The sequence below is a fragment of the Marmota monax genome, unplaced genomic scaffold, assembly GCF_021218885.2.
Source record: "Marmota monax isolate L192 unplaced genomic scaffold, Marmota_monax_Labrador192_F-V1.1 WCK01_AAM20220418_F8-fsc00187, whole genome shotgun sequence".
In the NCBI taxonomy this organism is placed as follows: domain Eukaryota; kingdom Metazoa; phylum Chordata; class Mammalia; order Rodentia; family Sciuridae; genus Marmota; species Marmota monax.
The window spans coordinates 1,232,211-1,244,280 of NW_026694837.1; the positions used below are offsets into that span (position 1 = coordinate 1,232,211).

General features: G+C 36.3%; 1 protein-coding gene across 1 annotated transcript in view; it reads left to right on the forward strand.

The window, feature by feature from the left end:
- Nucleotides 1–200: 200 nt before the first annotated feature.
- The window catches only part of Supt3h (SPT3 homolog, SAGA and STAGA complex component), a 468,296-nt gene continuing 456,426 nt past the window's right edge, over nt 201–12,070 (forward strand). The window contains exon 1 of the mRNA XM_046426146.1: nt 201–390. The gene's annotated coding sequence lies outside the window, so the exon portion shown is untranslated. The remainder of the gene's footprint in view (nt 391–12,070) is intronic.

Here is a 12,070-nt window from a genome sequence, read left to right on the forward strand (position 1 = left end):
GAGGCCCATAGCGTGGCTTGGGATTGCACACTTCGGGCTCTCAGGCCAACAGCGACCTGCCCCCGGGAGCCTGGCGGAAGTAGCTTGCTCAGGACGGAGGCCGCGCGTCACCTGGCTCAGTGCGCATGCGCCCGCGCCGCCAGGAGTGGGGGCGTCGGTATCGCTACCAACGCAGTCTCGCCCACCCCCGCCCCGCCGAGTGGAGCTCCCGCCATCTTGCCCCGCCCCCCCCACAGCCCAGTCACCTTTTCCCTTTCTACACTCTCTGTCCCCCACTCCGTCCCTTTTCAATCGTGTCCCAGGCCTCAGCAGCAGAAACCGCGCCATCTCTACCCCTACATTCTCCACGCGGGACGCGCAGCCGTGCCTACAAGTGTCCTTAAAGCAGAGGTTGTAGGGGGTGTGGGGAGCGGTGGGGAGCGGGGAAGAGGTCAGGGGACGCGAGGGGCGCAGAGCGCGGAGCCCGGCGTTTCGCGCTCGCGTGCCTGCCCTGCCCTGCCCCCGGCTGCCGGCGAGCAATTGGCGTGTCCGCCCGAGGGCTGCCAAGCGGGCGGCTGTGTGCGGCGCCGGCCCAGCGCGGCGCCTGGGTTCCCTGCGGTTGTGGGGTTGACTCCTGACTCCTCCCCGTTGGCCGGTGGGCGTGGGGCTCGCAGAGCTGGGCCGGCGAGCCGCCTTGGTGCTGGGCTCTACGCTAAGAGGCGCCCTCGCGGGTCTTTTAGGGAGTGCTGGGGGAGCGGGGCTCTGGAGGAAGAGGTCGCAGCATGGCCTGGTGGAGGAAGACTTCGGAGAGCTTTACTCCTCGTGTAGCGCCCAGAAAGGAAAAGCTCTACCGTTCTAGATGAAACGAGCCCACATCTGTGACCACCGGGGAAATTATGTAGCCTGTCTTTGCCTCGGTTTCGGGGTCTGTAAAATGAGGATTGTAATAGCTTAGTTTAAAATCGTGAGGTTTCTAGAACAGTGTTTGGCACTGCTCAGTATGACAGCTATGATGCTTTTGATCTCCATGTTTTAATAGTTCAGAAAGACTGATTCTTATTTTCTCAGTTAAACATCAGGACACTTGGCTCATAAATGAGACTGAAGTTATGGTATAGTACCTAAAAGAGCATCCTGGACACAGTGCTATTATTCTACACGTGAATAAATTAGCATATCTTGGGAGATAGAAACTTTACGTTGTTCTAAAGAAGTTGAGAATATATTTATCTGGGAGGAGAAGACCTCTGCAAAGATGTACTTGAAGAAGGAACTGGTGGAATTTCTGGAATGTTCCAAATAGGCTGAGTTTGACCTGCTGTGAGGAACAATTATTTGATAGTATTCTGCAAAACCAGAATGCACTTTTTTTGTGTGCAGTTGCAGGTTTCTTGTCTCAGGATATTCAAGCAAAGTGTTATAAGTCTAAAGGCACACTGCCCAATAGAACTTTCTGCCATAACGGAAATACTGTGCAATGTTATTTAATCTTTGTGGTCTCATTATGATAGCTACTAGGCACCAGTTGACACTGAGCACTTGTGTGGAAAGTGCCACTGAGGAACTTTTTTTTTTTTTTTAAGATTTAAAATTATTTTTTCTACATTTAAAAATTTATTTTAGAGGAACTTAATTTTTAATTTTATTTATTTATTAATAAATTAATTCCAATTTAAATAGCTATATATGACTACTGGATACTGCTTGTGATAGTGAAGGTCTAAAATTTTGACAGCCCTTCTAATTTTTGTTTTGGTTGAGTTTTAAATCGGAAAAGCCAGGTTTTGTAACATTTATTTTCTTAAGTATCATCATACATATATTCAAATAATGCTTTTAACTCAAATACTATAGTTCAAATCATTGGTCTGTTAGTACATATTTATCTTTGACAACTAAAGCAAAGGATTCTTTGGACTCCTAGCTTGTAAAACGACTGCAGGATTTAGTTGGAGAGGCCTAACAATGCTAACTAGAATCATTGTTATACTATATTGTGATCATGGGTTTTCATCATCTTTTATAATTTTGGTTATTTTCTTTAAAGCTTTTTCCATTTGAAAGATTTTTTTTTTTTTGGTGTTTTTAACCTTTTGTGTAATAAAGCAGTTTGATAAATTATAGTAGTTTGAAAATGGAAAATTTTCCATTATCATTTGCAAATTGGGACATTTGAGAAGTACTTTTATTATTTGTGTTCAAAACTTAGTTACGTGAAATTTGTTGATATATCTTTCAAAGATTCTTTGAAATATGTGTTTTTCAGCGTATAAAATATAAAAATAAAACATTTAAAATTTTTTTTGGTTGCGCTGGAATAGAACCTGGGACTCCCAAATGCTAAGCATGCGCTCTACCTACCACTGAGCTACCCCCAACCCCTGAAAATAAAACTTAAAAAAACCCAAAAAACAAAACAAAAACTACAGATAGCAACCTTAACTCTGGCCTGATGCCTGTACAATGACGCCTTTTTTCTCAAGGCTGAAGATAGTTGGTAGATCTGGAACAGTAACTTAAAACTCATGAATTAAGTCATGTGCAGAGAATAGTTCATAACATACTAATCAAAATGGGTTCTTATGTAGGGTGGCCCTATACTTTAATGCTTCTGTGAAGCCATGTTTGTTCTAGTATAGTTATTAATAGAACCTTTTCGATTATCAAAAATGTCTCATTTGGGGCAGGGGTTGTGGTTTAGTAGTAGAGCTCCTGCCTAGCATGCATGAGGCACTGGGTTCATCCCCAGGACCACATAAAAATAAACAAAATAAAGGTATTGTGTCTATCTACAACTAAAAAAATAGTAAAAAAATGTCTAATTTGGGACTAAATAATAATATGGTCACCATATTTTCAGGCATGTTGAAATCCATAATATATAATTTTAGAGAAATTAACCATACTGCCATTTCAGAAATATTACTACTTCTAAAACAGTGACAGTTACTGCTTTTGTTTTTAAGTAGTAGATGAGATACTTGGAATAAAGCCAGCAAGTTACTTGTCCATTTAAGGCACTGGTAATTTTAAGATTTTGTTTTGGATAGAAATCTTAAGTAGGTTGATTTTTGTTTCTTGGAGTGGGGGGATCTGTTGTTGTAGGGGACTACAAAGAAAGTCTCTCTCAGTCAAATCAGAAGATTGAGTATTTGTATTGAAATAACATCTGTTTTATTTTATGGTGAGGTTGAATAGTGAAATCCGAAATCTGCTTGCTGTGTTTTAGAATGTTAAAGAATTTGCTTAGAGTTGTTTACATAAATAATGAGAAATAATTCAGACAAATGCATTATTGTATTAATTGAATTTGTACTGTAGTGGATAAAGTATTTTATTGAGAGTCAGGCACACCTAGTTTGAGTCTTTGTTCAATTACTTAATAAAGATGTGATTTGGGGCAAGTTATTTAATTTTTCTAAAAAGCCTCAGTTTTTTTTATTTATAAAATGAAGATAGTAATAGCACCCACTTCCTGACTTATAAGAGATAAATGAGATGCAACTTTATAAATATTAGCAATTATAGCCTTAAGTTTGATCTTGAAGAAACACTAGTATTCTGAGATGCACTGTGGATTGATGGAAAGAACACTTAAAATGAATTAAAAAAAAAAAAAATCTAGCTTTTGTCCTTTCTACCATATTCTCTTTGCCACTTTAGTTGAGATATTTCACTGAGCCTCAGTTGCCTCTTCAGTAAAATGAAATTAGTACTTCTTTCCATTCTCCCCAAAAGATTGTTGGTGAGCATCCAATAAGATTTATATTTAGCTGAGCGTGGTGACACGTGTAATCCCAGTGTCTTGAGAGACTGAGGCAGGAGGATCCCAAGTTCAAAGCCAGCCTCAGAAATTTAGGAAGGCCATAAGCAACTTAGTGAGACCCTGTCTCTAAATAAAATTTAAAAAGGACTGGGAATGTGGTGCAGTGTTTAAGTGCCCCTGGGTTCAATTCCTGGTACACACACACACACACACACATTTATAAATTGTAGTCTTATTTTATTGACATTTTTATGTTTATTTTATTTCATCTTGTCAACCTAGTACCCCTCGCCATAAAGACTGACTCTAAATCTGTAAAAATTGTATATTTTGTGTAAGAGCATAAGTAGTATATAAAATGGCACTATTACTGCAAACTTTTTTCCCCCCAGACTGTTGAGTCACTGCAGTGGTGCTTTATTGAGCTGGTTACAACTCTGTACACAGTATTAGCAACTCTACTAATATTGCTAAGAGAGAACCAACCTTTTACTTGGGCACTTGATGTGTTCCATGGAGTTTGCTGAAAACACTTTCCCTGTATTTATTTATCCAGGCAGGTAAGTTTTATCTAATGATACCAATGATGCTCTTTCTTTCTGGAACGGGTTTGTCAGGTGTTTTTTTTTTTTTTTTTTTTTTTTTTTTAGTATATATATATATATATATATATATATATATATATATATATTAGATGTACACAATACCTTTATTTTGTTTATTTTTATGTGGTGCTGAGGATCAAACCCAGGACCTCGCATGTGCTAGGCAAGCACTTTACTGCTGAGCCACAACCCCAGCCCTTGTCAGGTGTTTTTGCACTCTAGTACTGGCCATAATAATATTTGGCTGATAGTTATTGAATGTTTAAGGTTAAATAAAGATAATCAACATTAAAAATCATGTTATTTGGCATATGGTATGTGATCATTACTGAAAAAGTGCTGTATTCATTGAATTCAGAGGACAGTATATAGAAATAAGTTCTTCAATATTTGCATAATAAACTAAAGTATTAACAAATGTAAATTATTTAAACTATCTTGACTTGTACTTTGCTATTTTAAATGGTGTAGCTGTTTCTGACTGAATCCTATGTATTTTAACTTTATTCATATATCTTCTTTTTTAAAAATATATTTATTTTTTAGTTGCAGTTGTACACAATACCTTTATTTTATTTATTTATTTTTATGTGGTGCTGAGGATTGAACCTAGGGCCCCGTATGTGCAAGGCGAGTGCTCTACTGCTGAGCCACAACCCTAGTCCTTAAACAACTTTTTTAGATATGAGGGAACTGAGGCAGAGAGGTGACATGACTTGCCCAAAGTCAGATGGTAATGGATAGAGCCTGTGTTTGAACCCCATAACCCTCCTGTTTACTGCTGCATTGTGGTTCTATTTAGGTAGATATTTCACAACAAAATTTCCTATGACAAATTGTGGCAGTCTTGTGAGTTGTGATAAACTTTTTTTTTTTTTTTTTTTAATTTTTATGTTTCTTGTTGGATGGTAGAAAGAACTCTGGACTACAAGTCAGCGGGACCTTAGTTTTAGTCCTGACTTGTATTGCTAAACAGTGGAGTGTCCTTGGGCAGTTCAAGAAACTTCAATCAGAATGGCAATCATCAAGAATAAAAGTAACGGGCAGGAGTTGTGGCTCAGTGACAGAGCGCTTGCCTAGCATGTGTGAGGCACTGGGTTCGATCCTCAGCACCACATAAAAATAAATAAAAATTAAAGGTATATCAACAAATTAAAAAAACATACAAGTAACAATAAATGTTGGTGAGGATGTGGAGAGGAAAGGTACTCTCATACATTGTTGGTGGGACTGCAAATTGTTGCAACCACCATGGAAAGCAGTATGAAAATTCCTTAGAAAACTTAGAGTGGAACCACTGTTTGACTCAGTGGTTATCAATATCTAAAGGACTTAAAAACAGCATACTACAGTGATGCAGCCACATCAATATTTATAGAAGCTCAACTCACAATAGCTATACTATGGAGCCAACCTAGGTGTCCTTCAATAGATGAATGAATAAAGAAAATGTAGTGTATATTACTCAGCTTTAAAGAAGAATGAAATTATTGTATTTGCCAGTAAATTGGTGGAACTGGAGAATATCATGCTAAGTGAAATAAGCCAATCCCCAAAACCACAGGCCTCAGGTTCTCACTGATTTGTGGATGCTAACCCAAAACAGGGGAGCTTGGGAAGGGGAATAATAGAAATAGATTGGACTGGATGGGGGTAACAGAGGGAGGGGAATAGGAAGGACAGTAGAATAAATTGGTCATAACTTTCCTAGCCTTGTGTTTGTGTACATGACCATGATAACTCCATATTATGTATGACCACAAGAGTGGAAACCTAATATTATAAGTTATACTTTATGTATGGATATTTTGCTGAAATACATTCTACTGTCATGTGTAACTAAAAAAAAAAAAAATCCTCTGGATTGCTGTTTCCTCACCTGAAAAACGAGGGATTTGGATGAAATTAGTGATTTTCAAACTGTAGTCTGAAACTTGTTCATATGTCTTTGGTCCAGTTCCTACCAATTAGTATAGCTATGTTTTTGTCTGTTAAATTTATCCTTCTGTTTCTGAGATTTTCTTTGAACTGAACTTCACATTTAAAATCACCAGTCTCTAAGATAATTAAATCATACCATAAGTTCATGACTGCTATGTACATAACATTTTAATAATTTCAAATTATTAGGGTATTAAAAGGAAATAGGCATCTCATTTTTAAAAGTCTCTTAAATATATTATTTTATATTTACATATTTTTCCAACATGTTGGGGTAAAAACTTTTTTTTTCTTCTAATTTGTTATGTGTGACAGCAGAATACATTTCAATTCATATTACACATATACAGCACAATTTTTCATGTCTCTGGTTGTACACAAAGTAGAGTCACACCATTCTTGTCTTCATACATGTACTTAGGGTAATGATATCCATCTCATTCCACCATCTTTCCTACCCCCATGCCCCCTTCTCTTCCCCTCCATCCCTTTATCTTGAAATAGGCATCTTTTTTATGATTTTTTTTAAAGAGAGAGAGAGAGAGAGAATTTTATTTATTTTTTTAATATTTATTTTTTAGTTTTCGGCAGACACAACATCTTTGTTTGTATGTGGTGCTTAGGATCGAACCCGGGCCGCACGCATGCCAGGCGAGCGCGCTACCGCTTGAGCCACATCCCCAGCCCTAGATAGGCATCTTTTAAAAAGAAAAAAACTAGATACTAAAATGGGAGAGATTGGTGAATTTTTATTAAAATACTGTCTACATGAGTGGAATATTTTAGGTTATCAGTTATTTGGGATCAAAGCCTAATTTTAATTTTTGAGTTAAAATTGGGGATGGAACCCAAGGCCTGTGTGTGTTAAGTAGTTGCTTTACCACTGAGCTATATCCCCAATACACAAAGACTGATTTTTAAAAGATTGTGACCTTTGTTTGGTGTTTTTGTTCTTAAGTGTTAGAGGGAAAATACTTACCTTGTAGATGACTATGAAAAAATGTGAGCTAATACATATGAAAGTTTTATATAACTCCAAGTTCATCTATTTTTTAAATACCTACACCCAAAGTCCCTTGTTCTTTTTAGTCACTTAAATTATGTTTTTAATTGCATCAGATTTTTTTTTGAATTGTTTGTCTAATAATAGATTCTCATAAGGTTTATTACTTCTAAATAAGAGACTCTTGATGTTTAAGAGGCCTCTTTTTTTTTTTTAAAACATCTTTGTGAAATATACTTAACCTATTACTATTAGGAGGATAATTGATTCCCAAGTTTCCTACATATCTGAAAAGTTAACCATTAAAGTCACTCAGTTTGTAAGAACAGCAGTGTTTTAATGTTGGAAAAATAAGTTTGTTATGTGTCATTTGTCAGGGTTTATATGAGGTGTGTTTTAGGACGACCTGGTAGGCACATTTGCAGTGCACTTTAGGAAGATAACTTTTGCAAAGAATAAAATTTATTTTTCTTCTATAAGAATACTGGATGTGAAAGCACATGGAATAGAAACAGGTTAATATGAGACTAAAGAAAAGTCTGAAAAAACTTATGTCTTTGAGCAGTCTGTCACAGGTCTACTGTGTCTGTCAAAGTTAAAAAAACAAAACAAAACAAAACAAAACAAAACAAAACACCCTTGCTCATGTAGCTAAGATTTTTAAGTACTCAATTTGTTTCTTCTAGAAGGGGTAGGCTTTCAATAGTTTACAAAATGTTTGATACTATTTTCAATTAAATTTCTGTTTTGAGTCCCCATTAGGTGTCCACTGTTTTCTTCATAACACCCCTGTGAGACAGAAATTATTTTTCTGACAGAGTTTGAGAGATTAGTTTGTCTTTATACAAGATTCTATATTGATTAATCCTTCTCAACAGAAGCTCTGTCCCCATGACTTCTGATTTTCTGTATCACAACACCTCTGTTTGAATGTTGGATAATTGCCTCAAATTTAATATGTCTGAATTAACTCCTTAATTTTTCCTCCTCAACCTTTGGTAAATGGTACCACCATTTAAGTAGTTGTTAGAGTCCCAACTCTCAGAATCATCCATAATTGCTCTTCTCTTACATCCCATGTCTAATCCATTAGAAGGTTAGCTGTGCTTCCCAAATTCTGCATTCCAGAAATCTGATCATATATTGCCATCTCCATTTGTTAATTAAAGCCCCTATTATCTCTTGTGTGCACAACTTTAATAAGTTCCTGAGTGTTCTTGATTATACCTTTCTTTTTTATAGTATATTCTCATAGCAGCTAGATTTATCTTTTAGAACCTAAAACATTTCAAGTAACTTTGCTTTTCACAACTTTTTGGTAGCTTCATATTACACTTAACTTCATATTACACTTAACTTCATATTACATTTAACCTCCTGTGGCCTATAAGGATTTCCAAAATGTAACCTCTTTGTAATTCTCAGATCTTATTTTCAATTGCATATCCTCTTTGCTCACTTCACTTTACTCATTGGCCCTAATATTTTGGTAGTTTGCTATTTTTTTTGCGTGGAATTTCTTGAGCATTGCCTCAGAGACTTCATTTAGATCTTATATTAAATGTCACCTCCTAGTTGAAATCACCTTGTTTAATTTATTATCATAGCATTTGCTGCTTCCTCAAATTTTATTTGTTTTTGTGCTTATTCCCTGCATTATAATGTTTTTCTTTTTGGTTTAGTGACTGCTATATCCTTAGCTCATGGAACAGTTTTAGGTCTGTAGTAGGTGTCCAGTAAGTAGTTATGAATTATCATCCAAAGCACAGATGATGTTGGCTTTAAAGAAAGGCTGCCTGTGCCTTTATTCTAAGAGGAGGAAGAGAGGGAGGAAGGATATAGTGCCTTGGATGAGGAGAGTGAGGGAATTACTAAATGATGGTTTTTTATGTCTATGAATTGGGAGATGCTATCTTCTGTCAGTAGAAGAGGGTATTAAACTAAAATAATATTAAGTTAATATGATTATTAAACTGAAATAATTAAATATTAGAGAAGGTAGAGTGCATTATATTTGTGTATCTGAGAAGTTTTCTTAGAGATACTGAGCTTATGTCAATCTCTTGTAGACCACCAGATTTCCATAGATAGAGAGGCATTGTTTCAGAAGATGTCATGAGCAGAAGAACCATACGGATAAGGTTTCAAAAGAACATGGGATGGTTTGGGAGACACCAGATATTTAATTTGACTGCTGTAGAATGGAACCTGATGGGGGTGGGGGGCAGATGGAACTGATTTTAAACACATTTAAAACACAGGCTTTAAAAAACCTTCCAAAAGCCCCTTGAAGTGGTTTGTGTGTGTGTATGTGTGTTTTTGTGGTGCTGCGGATTGAACCCAGGGCCTTGTGTATGCAAGGCAAGCACTCTGTCAACTGAGCTATATCCCCAGTCCAATGCATATATTAATACATAGGAATCAGCATTGTGTTATCCTGAACACTAGATATGGAAGTTTTGTGATACTTTGTACATTTTTAAAAATTTCATTCTCAGTAGTTGACCATTTGGTATTATTTTTCACATTTGTAGAAATTTAGATTATGCTATAACTTGAGTTTAAAAAAACAAAACAAAACAGAATTGATGTGCCGTGTATAATAGTGTTGCTGTAACCATAATTGTTTCCTACCTTTGGGGTTTTATGAAAATATTCTAATTGTGAAAGTTTATTTTATTATGTGAGATTTTCAGACTGGATGATTAGAATTGAGACTGGATAGGTTTACAAAATTAGTGTATAGGTTTGAATTAATTTTTCTTAGCAGTGATATAACTGAGGAAATGATGAAAAATTCCATTTTTATTATCTGATAAATTCCACTAATTAATGGGTTGATTGCTAGATTTCACAGTCTAGATTTTGCTTTTGCTTTGAGGGTGTAGAAACTAGTAATAATGAGATTCTTAACTCTTTGATGTCTTCTAAGCTTAAAGATGTTTCTCATGGTAGCTCTTCAAAATATGATCTCTAAATGGAAACCCAGTGTCATGTTTCTTGCATTTTGTTTGATTCATTTTTTTGTGTTTATAACAAGTAACAATTTTTTTTGGGGGGAAGGTGGCGGCGGTATTTTCTGTGGAAAGAAGTATATCCTAAATTCCATTGCTGTAAATTAAAAAATGCTGTTTTTTTTCCTTTGAAATGGGATTTTACAGGTGTGACATAGTATTGGCTGTTGGTCAGTGATCAGGTTTACATAGTATTAATCAGAAATGAACTTCTTCTTAGGTTCACATTTAAGATGTGGCATGTTGAAATAATCTTGATCCCAATCTGCACATCTGAATTCATTTTGTAAAGTATGGCAAACAGCTGCATTTCAATTGAAAGCTGAAACACTGCAGGACATTAACCCATTGAGAAGATTACAGTAGGTTTTCAGTTCCATGTTAACTGTATTTATTAGAGAAAATTGACTTGAGTGCTTCTGCTTTTAACAGACTTTTTTAATGTCTGGAAGAAAGGAAATAAAGCATTGAAATGATAGGACTTTGATGTGAAAAGAAGTTAATGTCTAAAGAAGTTAATTATCTAAATCATCAAACAAAATATATGGGTATGGGAAATAATTATTTAAAAAAGTCTAATGAGCTATCAGCTCATCATGTCAAGAGAAATGTTATTCACCTGTTTGATTTAAAAATTAAATAACTTGACTGTAAAAGGATGATCATGGTTATTATAAACTAGGACTGGGATCCTTTACCTCTTACCAATAAATACCCTTCATGTGAAGCATTCACAGTACGGAGACAACTGAAGAAAGCTGTGTGTGTGTTTTATGGTGCTGGGGATACAACACCAGGGCTTCCTTGCATGCTAGGCAAGCACTCTATCATTGAGCCACATCCCTAGCTCAGAGCTGTGGTCTTAATACCAGTTTACTTTATGAAATATCTCCTCTTCACAGAGGGTTGAAGCAGGGTGACTTGATTTTAAATGTAAAAGGGGCAGATTGCTCCAGCAATGTCTCAGTGAAGTTTTGGTCATAGGATAATTCTACAGAATAGCATGTATATCAAATGTGGTATGGGTGAGTCAACCTAAATCATAACTGTTTTGGAGACTGGAGTTAATATGTAATATTGAGTTTAATGTTTTCTGCTAGATGTCACTGTCAGCTTTGTGTTGGGACAACAGGGGAACGTATTCTGAGGTCCTTGAGAAATGCAGGCCTTTTTTTTTTTTCTCCCCACATTGTCTTATTTCTTTTGGACTGTTCGTGGAAGTCCTTAGTTTTCTACCTATTTTTGCCCAATCCTGGACTGGTGATGTCTTTTTTTTTTTGGCCCAGATTTCAACAGGTAATGTTTCTTTTCCTGTAAGTTGTCTGGTAACATCTCCAGAATTTGACCTCTTAGATATTTTCTAATATCATATTCTTTTAAAAAATCTTTAAGAAAAATTAGAAAAAAAATTAGGCTTAAAAAAGTGATATTCTTTCTTGCATTAGATTCGTCATATATTGTGGAATTCTGGATTTTAAGTTTAATTTGAGTGGAATATTTTTCTTCTCTTTCTTTGGCCCTTGTTCTGTGCCTAGTGGTTTTGTCTGGGCCCTCAGATGAGGCCAGAAAGGTCAGTGTGCTGCTTGTCTTAGCTCTTTGTCCTGTTGCCTCTTCAGAATTGAAGCACAGAGAAATTAAGTCACTTGTCCACACTTGTGGCAAGGTAGCAGAGCTGGCAAATCAAACTTAGGCAGTCTGCCTTTGAGGCCAGACATTGATTAGATTTCTTCCATACATCCTATTTAACTTCACTTACCCTTTA